The 10,540-nt window shown below is 48.5% G+C and overlaps 1 pseudogene across 1 annotated transcript; it reads left to right on the plus strand.

Annotated features, from left to right (window-relative positions):
- Nucleotides 1-846: 846 nt before the first annotated feature.
- LOC309836044 (large ribosomal subunit protein eL31-like) lies at nt 847-1,292 on the plus strand (annotated as a pseudogene). Its single transcript has one exon. The product of its transcript is annotated as a large ribosomal subunit protein eL31-like (transcript).
- The last annotated feature ends 9,248 nt before the right edge of the window (nt 1,293-10,540 follow it).

Here is a 10,540-nt window from a genome sequence, read left to right on the forward strand (position 1 = left end):
CTCCCATGGCTCCCTAGCCCAGAGGAAAAACCAGTGTCCTTGCTGTGACCTGCAAGGCCTGCATGAGCTACCTCACCGCCTCCCACTCTCCCCTCTGAGAGCTCTATTCTGGCTGCACGGGCTGCCTTGCTGTTTTTCAACCTGCCAAGCATGCTTCTGCCTCAAGCCTTTGCATTTGCCCTTGGTGCTGCTAGGAATGTCTTCCCCAGGTATCCAGGTGGCCTCCCTCTCTTCACTCAGATGTCTCCACCTCGTCCAAGGGCTTCCCTCACTGCCCATCTAAATACTACTTCCTACTTGCCTTCTGTCCTTTTATCTGCTTTATTATCTTTTTCTTGGCCCTACCAAATGACAGGTATTGCTTATTGTGTGTTCCCCTACAGGAGTATAAGTCCCATGAAACCTCCTACAGTTCCCCACCCCTCAGGGAAAAAAAAGGGGGGGGGGAAGAGAAAAGAATATCAGGAAACTATGAAGAAAGAAAAGACACCATTAACCATACTACTATAGATAATTATATTTAAAGCCTCAATAATTAAAACAACTTGCTTTGGTTGCAGGAAGAGACAAAGGAATGGGCTGGACTAGAATGTCCAGAAATAGACCCAACTGCACAGGAGAATTTAGTATTTGATAAAGGTGTCATCTCAAAGCAGAGAATGGACTCTCTAGTAAATTGTTCTAGGACAACTAGGTAGCCTACTGGGGGAAAAATGAGATCTCTACCTCACATGGAGCATTAGGATAAGCTCCAAAGATTTAAATGTTAAAAAATATTAAAATAAAATAAAAGCACTGGGACTTCCCTGGCGGCACAGTAGTTAAGAATCCGCCTGCCGCTCCTTTCTAACCCCGGCTAGGCAAGATGGCTCCCGCAAAGAAGGGTGGCGGGAAGAAGAAGGGCCGGTCCGCCATCATCGAGGTGGTGACCAGAGAATACACCATCAACATTCACAAGCGCATCCGTGGAGTGGGTTTCAAGAAGCGTGCCCCCGGGCACTCAAAAAAATACGGAAATTTGCCATGAAGGAGATGGGAACTCCAGATGTACGCATTGACACCAGGCTCAACAAAGCTGTCTGAGCCAAAGGAATAAGGAATGTCCCATAACGTGTCCGTGTGCGGTTGTCCAGAAAACGGAATGAAGATGAAGATTCACCAAACAAGCTCTGTACGTTGGTTACCTATGTACCTGTCACCACTTTCAAAAATCTACAGACAGTTAATGTGGATGACAACTAACTGCTGATTCTCCAACAAAGTTACAGAGCTGCCTTCGCAAAAAAAAAAAAGGATCCGCCTGCCAATGCAGGGGACATGAGTTCGGGTTCGAGCCCTGGTTCGGGAAGATCCCACATGTCGCGGAGCAACTAAGCCTGTGTGCCACTTAGTTGTCATAAATAAATAAATTTAAAATAAAAGCACTAAAGGAAAACGGGAAAGAATCTGTAATCTCATAGTGGGAAAAGTCTAACCATGACTCAAAAAGAGTCATTAGAAAAGATTGATAGGGACTTCCCTGGTGGCGCCGTGGTTAAGAATCTGCCTGCCAATGCAGGGGACATGGGTTTGAGCCCTGGTCAGAGAAGATCCCACATGCTGCGGAGCGACTAAGCCCTAGCGCCACAACTACTGAGCCTGCACTCTAGAGCCCACGCGCCACAGCTGCTGAGCCCACATGCCACAACTACTGAAGCCCGCGCACCTAGAGCCCATGCTCCGCGACAAGAGAAGCCACCACCACGAGAAACCTGCGCACCGCAACGAAGAGCAGGCCCCACTCGCCGCAGCTAGAGAAAGCCCATGCGCAGCAACGAAGACCCAACGCAGCCAAAAAAAAAAAAAGAAAGAAAACCTAAATACATAAATAAATAAAAAAGAAAAGATTGATAAAGTCAACTATATAAAATTTAAAACTGTTTCATGGAAAACTCATATAAATCAAGTCATAAGATGAATGAAAAACTAAAGGAAAATATTTGCATCTCAGATCACAGATAAAGGGTCATCTCTCTAATTTATAAAGAATTCCCAGAAGTCCATTAAAAGGGCCAACAATCTGTAGAAATAGGCATAAGATATGAACTGACAGTTTGCAGAAAAGTAAATACAAATGGCTTTTAAAGATATAGAAAGAAGATCAAACTCACTCGAAAGAAATGAAAATCAGGAAAACCACACTAGGATACCATTTCTTATCAGTCTGGCAAAAAATCCAAAAATTTAATAATATACTCTGTGGGCATTTCTGTAAGGAAACCGTACTCTCACATCTGCAAATATAAATTGGTACAGGTCCCCAAAAGGACATTTTGGCAAAATCTATCAAAATTACAAATGAGTCCAGGTATTCTACATCTGGGAATTTATCCTTTGGATATACTTGCACAAGTGAGAAATGATGTATGGATACAGTTATTATCTGCAGCACTGTTTGCAATAGCCAAAGACTGGAAACAAGTCAACTGTCCATTAGTAAGTGTTAGGTTAGGTAGAGCACAGTCTATCCATAAAATGGGATACTATGCAACTAAGAAAGAGAATAAGGGAGATCTGTGTGTCCAGATGGGGAAAGGATATCTGTAAGGGATATTAAGTTTAAAAAACAAAGTGCAGAGCAGCATATATGATATCCCACCTTTCGTAGGAAAAGGGGGGAGAATTATATACACAGTTGACCCTTGAACAATGCAGGGGTTAGGGGCTCTGAATCCCTGCACAGTGGAAAAACCCATGTACTGCTCTCTCTGCCTCATAAACAAAGGACTTGATAAATGACTCACACAAGGGCAGGAACGGAAACAGTTTGGAGAGAATCAGGATTCAGACTCTAACTCTTTTGATTCCATAGATTGTGATCGCTAATCAAACACAAACTTTTCCCCACACAATTAAAGATCTGTAAAATGAAAATCCAGGTACTATATTTATTGGGAAAAAAAATCCCTGTATAAGTGGAACCACCTGTGTCGTTCAAGGGCCAACTATATATTCAAATTCCTGCTGAGGAGCAGGGCAACCAGTGATTAAGAGCCCAGGCTCAGAAGCCAGACTGCCTGAGTACAAATACACATTCCAGTACCATACTGGGTTCAGTAGTGTCCCACCAAATGTCCACCTGGAACCTGTGAATGTGACCTTATTTGGAAATAGGTCTTTGCAGATGTAATCAAGGTAAGATGAGGTCATCCCTGATTAGGGTGGGCCCTACATCCAATATGACTGGTGTCCTTTTAAGAAGAAGAAACTTTGGACACAGCGACAGACACACACATATGAAGACAGAGGCAGAGATTAGAGTGCTGCATCTACAAGTCAAGGAATGACAAGGATTGCTGGCAACCACCTGAAAATAGGAAAGAGGCACGGAAGTTCTCCCTATAGCCACCGGAAGGAATGAGCCTTTTTGACACCTCAATTTTGGACTTTTAGCTTCCAGAGCTGTGAGAGAATAAATTTCTGTTGTTTTAAGCTACCCAGTTTGCGATAATTTCTTATAGCAGCCCTAGAAGCTGTAGTAGTAATACAGCTACTTAGAAGCTGTGTAATCTTGGAAAAGTTATTTAGCCTCTCTGTGCTCCAGTTTTCTCATTGGTCCTGGAACCAATCCTCCACAGATGCCAAGGGACAACTATCAATGAATCACTATATTCTTGGACAAGTAACTCAGCCTCCCTGGGCCTCAGTTTCCCCATCTGTAAAATAAGGACAGTGAGATTGACCTTACTGTGCGTTTAGTGTGCTCAGTGACACAATACAATGGGCACCTCACATGCCTCATCTCAGTTCATCATATTACAGACTTTATTAATATAGCCATTTTACAGATGAGGAGACAGGCTTCAGGAGTTTAAGCAGCTTGTTCAAGGTTACCCAGTCAGTAAATGGAGTAGTCAGGATTTGTCTAGAGGCCAACGTCAAGGTTATGGAGAGAAGGCAGTGTTAATCGGTTCAAGCAGACCCTGGGCCAAACCCCAGTTTTTCACTTATTCACTAGTTGTGTGACCTTAGGTGAGTCTCTGGAACTCTCTGGCCTCTATCCCTATTAACAGGAAGAATGACTCTACTTCACAGGGAGATAATGCAGGTAGAATGTCTAGAACAAGGCCTGGCATAGAGTAGGTGCTCAGTAAAGGGTGTTCCCTCCTCCTTTCCTTATTTCCCTGCTCTGGTAGGGATGTCAGGCCTGCGGGCTGACCTAGCTGTCTTAGAGACAATATTTGTGTTCCCTCCTCCCATACTGAAAAGGCCTGGGGGACTGCTGAGAGCACCCCTCACTCCCAGGGTCACTCCATTCGCAGGGAGCCTCTGCCTGCTGGGGTCTAGGGGATAGTCGCCAGGCTGATGGAGAGCAGCCCAGTCGGAGAAGGGATATTCCGGCCCCAGGCCTGACACAGAAACCACAGCATTGTGCCACCTCATTGCGCAGTGTGTGTGTGGCTAGCGTGTGCACACAGGAGGTAGAAGGGCTGGTGCTCTGCAGGGGCGTGGCTGGCGCTCTGCCCCATGTTGAGTGAGCTGCCGGGCTACTACCTGCTGGAAGGTGAACACATTGTGTGGACGGCAGCTGGAGAAGTTGGCACAGTCCAGCTGCTGCTTGTCCAAGTGACAGCCCAGTGCGTCGCTAACGCTACGCATGGTGGAACAAATAGGAATTGTACCCTGAGGGCCTGGGCCACCCAAACTGGCCCACTTTCTTCCGCCCACCACCTACTGACACCCTCTCACTGAGCGCCCTGGCCCCCAAGGGCCTCAGGTCTCACAGGCTATGAAGCAGAGTAGCTCCTCCACCCCAACAGGGCTCCTATACTCTGGAAATAAGCAAGCCCTCCATAAAGCAGGAGGGACTGCAGGTAGACTGCAGAGACACCCTTGGAAGAAGGGTCTGTGCCCAGCAATGCTCCCCACTTCAACTGGGAGTCCCATTCTTGAGAAAGGGCTGCTGAGGAAAGGAAAGGAGTCCTGCCCAAAGGAAGAGGGATGGCCAAGTTAACCTGACCCTTATCTGGAAGCCCCAGAGCTCAGACGGGACGCTCCATCAGGACTGGCTTCTCCTTGGTGCCACTGACTTGGAGGCCACAGCGGATGTTGGCCCCCCCAGGCCATGGTCACGAGCATCACCTTGTAGCCCATACTGAAGGGCTGCTTATGGCTGAACTGGAGGGTGATGACCTGCCCTGAGGGGCAGGAGAGAGCATGGGACTTCCAGGGACCCCAGAATCCTTGGACTGCAGACTCGGGGCTGAACAGTGCTCTCTGGGCAGCCTCCAAGACCATATACCATCTCCACCACTATTCTCACTCACCTCTGAAATATCCCAGCCCACTCAGTGAAAGACTCCAGCCCCCTCTAAAGTACTCCTGTTGCCTCTGAAATAATCCAGCCTCCCCCAGAAGACTTCAACCTTCTCTACAACATTCCAGTTTCTCTCTGAAATACTCTAGATCCTCCTCACTCCCCATAATATTCTAGCACTTTCTGAAATAACCCAGCCCTCAGTGACATTCTGTAGTCCCTCACTATACAATATTCCAATCATCTCTGAAGTACTCCAGCCCCGGCTTTGAAACAGCACTCCACTGTTAAGCTGCAGCTCAACTTTATTTTTTAATTTTATTTATTTATTTAGGCCGCACCACATAGCATGCAGAACTTCCCCAACCAGGGATCAAACCCGTGCCCCCTGGAGTGGAAGCGCGGAGTCTTAACCACTGGACCGCCAGGGAAGTCCTGCAGCTCAACTTTAAATGTGTGCTCCAAGTTCAATACTCCAGTCCCCCTGAAATATGCCAACATGCGTAATACTCCTCACCCCACTATAATACTCTAGTCCTCACTCCCATTATAGTCTCCACCCCCAGTGAAAATCCTCCAGCCCCTTCAGTAACACTCCAGTCTCACTCTGATAGCCCCAAACCTCTGTAATGCTCTGTCTGTCCACAAAGATGGACCCCCAGGCCTGCCTAGAACATACTGAGAGGTAGTACTTGCTCTGGCTCCTGCTGGTTCAGGCGTCCTCCTGGACCTCAAATGGCTCCTGGACATCAGCATAGGGCAGCATCAACACCCCTGCTGGGAGGAGGCTGTGAGATGACCCCACCAGCTTCCTCACAGTCCTCCAGCCAAACAGAGTCCCCTTCTAGAAATCTTCCCCCCACCCCCACCCAGGTTAAGGGCCCCACTAACAAAACATGATAGTAGTCCCCAAAGGTTGGCGGCGCCCAGGCCCTGTGGGACAGCACACCACTGACTTGCCAGGTCAACTTGTCAGGAACCCCCTGGCTGGGTCAGCTGCCCAGAGTAATCCCGCAGGCTCAGTCAGCTCCAGCACCCGACCGGTTGCCCCCTTGTGCTGCTCTGAGACACCTGTCCTGTGGCTCCATGGATCTAAGATAAAAGGGCAGTTAGGCCAAGGCCAAGCTGTCTCTGTTCAAGGAACACAGTGACCCAGTAGGGCTTCTGCGTCACCAGGGAGTGGAGCTGGGCCTCTGGGGAGGGTTTGGGGGGCTACCTGCCCTTTTTTGTGCTTATTCAAGTGCCACCCACTGGGTCACCCTTATGTGAGGGTGAGTGTAGCCAGAACCTAGCAAGTCCCTGACCATGAGGTGGCTGCGTGGAAGGTGATATTAATTATGGGTTAGCAAGTGGAAGGAGCTAGGTTCAAAGCCAGCTCTGCTGTGTTACTTTAGGCCAATCACTTTTCCCCTCTGAGCTGCAGTCGCTTTACCTTTGAAACAGATAGTAATACTTTTCTTGCCCCTTACCAGTTTGCTTCAAAGCTCCAGTGAACTAGCAGTTAGAGAATGAATCTTGCATTTAACAAGTATTTATTGAGTGCCTACTATGTGCCAGGTCTGCATCAGACATAGACATAAAGTATTTATTATTTCTCCCTGCATCAATCAGCTTACGTGCGTGCAGGGACTAGGGTATACAGTGATGGTGGGAGAGATTCTAAAACTCCTGATCAGACATCCCTCCCTGGCTCCGGACAGCCTTTTGTACACCTACTATGTACGAGGTACTTTCAAAGGCGTCATATCCTTTACTCCTCATCCTGGGAGATAAATATTAAGTTCTGGTTTTACTGATATGGAAATTAAAGCTTAGCGTTGTTAAGTCACGGCCCAAGAAAACATAGCTAGTAACTTATGGGGCTTAAATTTGGTCCATCCTACCTTTGACAAGGAAGAAGTCAGAGCAGCACCACACCCTGATGCCCTCCACGAGCCAGGTCTGTTCCTGGGGGTCCTGGCAGTGGGGCCTGAGCCAGTGCCATCTCTGTCCTCCAAGAGACCCCAGTCCCATAGAGGACAAGAGGACTAGACTCCAAGCCAGACATCTGGAGGTTGAATAGGCCTCATAGGGCATCCTGTCCCACCCTGTGCTTGTTCAGATCAGGAAACAGAGGTCCAGAGGTGGGCAGACCCTTATTCAAGGTCACACAGCCTGTCAGAGGCCCTGCCTCTTACCCAGGTAAAGACTTGCTGCTCATAAAAGACAGAACGTGCCAATCGCCCTCCAGCGGTGCTGACAAGAAGTGCTCGAGGGTCAGGGAAGGGAGAAAATACCACCTGCCTAGAAGGCTGAGCCTGGGCAAGAAAAGAGGAGAGAGAGGCTGCCAGCTGGGGAGACCTCTGGGCCAAGGGTTGGCAGTGGGACTTGTGTGCATCGCCATGGGGGCCCATCCCCTGCCCATACATGAGGCTAGTCCATGAGGATCTCCAATGTTGCTCTCCCTGGTGATTCCTGAGACAAACCATTCTGCTGCTGAGCTATTCTGAGAACGTAGTTCTTCCTGCTTCTGAGCTGAAATTCTGCTGCCTGAGGCTGCACCCGCTGGTCAGAATTTTGCTGTCTGGGTCCCCAGAAGGAGTGTCATCCCAGAGCCTCGGGGGGTGGAAGTCGGGGGAGGGACTCTATCAGAGTTTTCACCTGTGGGCAATCTCCTATTTCTCCTTCAGAACCCACTAGATACCCTCTCCCCTGGGGAGTCATCCCCCTCCCCCAAGCAAAGTTCATTCCTTTCTTCATTCCTGTTTTCAACCAACGACTACCAAGCACCTACTAGGTGCCAGGCACGATCGATGTGCTGGGCAGACCTGGTGACCAAAGCCCTGCCCTAGTGGAGCCGAAAGCCTAGGCGGGAGGCAGAAAAACACATTGACTAATACACACCCTGATAGCTGTTTTTTTCCCCAAAACTATCTAGCCAAATTTTATACATTACATTTGGCAATGATGTCTCTCTGGTCTCCTTTAATAGAGAACAGTGACCCCATCCTGCCTTTTTTTTTTTTAAAGACAACAACTGTTTTAAATGACCTAGTCAGTTGTCTTTCAGAATGTTCCACATTATAGGTGAGCATGAAGGTTCCCTCTAGTGTCGTTTACCGTATTCCTCTAAACCCGGTGTCGCTTGTAACTGGAAGTTAGGTGGAGACCACAGGATAGCAAACTTTCTCTGTGAAGGGGCCAAAAGTAAATATTTTGGACTCTGCAGCTCATACAGTCCCTGTTGCAAGTACTCAGCACCGTCGTCGTAGCATGAGAGTAGCCATACACAGTATGCAAGTGGAGCGTGGCTGTGTTTCAGTTACAACTTTATTCAAGGACATTGAAATTGGGATTTAACGTAATTTTCATATGTCACGCAATATTATTCTTTCTTTGATTTTTTAGAATCATTTAAAAATGTAAAAACCGGGCTTCCCTGGTGGCGTAGTGGTTGGGAGTCCGCCTGCCGACGCAGGGGACACGGGTTCGTGCCCCGGTGCGGGAAGATCCCACATGCCGCCGAGCGGCTGGGCCCGTGAGCCATGGCCGCTGAGCCTGCGCGTCCGGAGCCTGTGCTCCGCAACGGGAGAGGCCACAACAGTGAGAGGCCTGCGTACTGCAAAAAATAAAATAAAATAAAAATGTAAAAACCATTTTTACTTCAGGGGCTGCACAGAAACAGGCAGAGGGCCATCTTTGACCCATGGTTTGCTAACCCCTGACTGGATTTAGGTTAAGCATCTGTAGCAAGAATTCTTCATACTGATGGTGTATACCTAATAGTCATCACATGAGGAGGCACGTACTGCCAGCTTATGCCAGTTACGGGGTGAGTTGCAGGATGTCCACTAGACCTCTCCATTGAAAAGAGAGACCCTCTTCGCAAATGCCAGGTCAGCTGTGCGGGGCTCCTTCAGCATTATGTGAACATTGTGCCCTTTAGAACCTTTCAACTAGCGTTTTTAGCACCAGCTATGCACTGAATTGTGTCCCCGCCACAAATTCATATGTTGAAGCCCAAACTCCAGTGTGACTGTATTTGGAGATAGGGCCCTTATGGAAGTAGTTAAGGTTAAATAAGGTCATAAGGGTGGTGCTCAAATCCAATCAGACAGGCGTCCTTATAAGAAGATACACCAGAGGGCTTCCCTGGGGGCGCAGTGGTTAAAATCCGCCTGCCAATGCAGGGGACACGGGTTCGATCCCTGGTCCGGGAAGATCCCACATGCTTTGGAGCAACTAAGCCTGTGCGCCACAACTACTGAATCTGCTCTCTAGAGCCCACAAGCCACAACTACTGAGGCCAAGTGCTGCAACTACTGAAGCCTGTGTGCCTACAGCCCATGCTCCCCAAAAAGAGAAGCCACCGCAGTGAGAAGCCCACGCACCACAACGAAGAGTAGCTCCCGCTCCCTGCAACTAGAGAAAGCCCTCACATAGCAACGAAGACCCAACACAGCCATAAGAAAAGAAAGAAAGAGGGCTTCCCTGGTGGCGCAGTGGTTGAGAGTCTGCCTGCCAATGCAGGGGACACGGGTTCGTGCCCCAGTCCGTGAAGATCCCACATGCCGCGGAGCGACTGGGCCCGTGAGCCATGGCCGCTGAGCCTGTGCGTCCGGAGCCTGTGCTCCACAACAGGAGAGGCCACAACAGTGAGGGGCCCGCGTATCGAGAAAGAAAGAAAGGAAGAAAGGAAGAAAAAGAAAGAAAGAAGATACACCAGAGTTCCTTCTGTCTCTGCCATGTGAGGGCACATTGAGAAGGCGGCCATCTGCAAGCCAGGAAGAGCGCTCCCACAAGAAACCCACCCTGCCCGACCTTGATCTGGGACTGCTAACTTCCAGAACTGTAAGAAGTAAATGTTGTTTGAGCCACGCAGTCTATGGCTTTTGGGATGGCAGCCCAAGTGACTAACGCATCATTGACAATTCTTGCCTAAATTGATTATCATCTACTTGAGGCTGCAACGTGGAGTTTTTCTAGTTCTCACATTCCCTCTAGTGTATTAGCTGGCATTCTGCTACAAAGAGAAGCTTTCCTTCATCAAGTAGGAATGAACCGCAGCTCCTCCTAAAAAGACAGGATAAATGTTAAATTCTCTAAGGGAAGGTTTTGGGGTTTTTTTCTTTTTAATGGGAAATTCTAGAACCTGTTTGTATGCTGAGAGGATAATTCTTTGGAGAGGGAAAGACATGGTGCAGGAGAGGAGGTTACAGAAGGCGTGAAGTCCTAAAAAGGTGGGAGGATGTAGAGTGCAATTGG

The sequence above is a fragment of the Grampus griseus genome (genome assembly GCF_964374135.1).
Source record: "Grampus griseus genome assembly, chromosome: 1".
Taxonomy (NCBI): domain Eukaryota; kingdom Metazoa; phylum Chordata; class Mammalia; order Artiodactyla; family Delphinidae; genus Grampus; species Grampus griseus.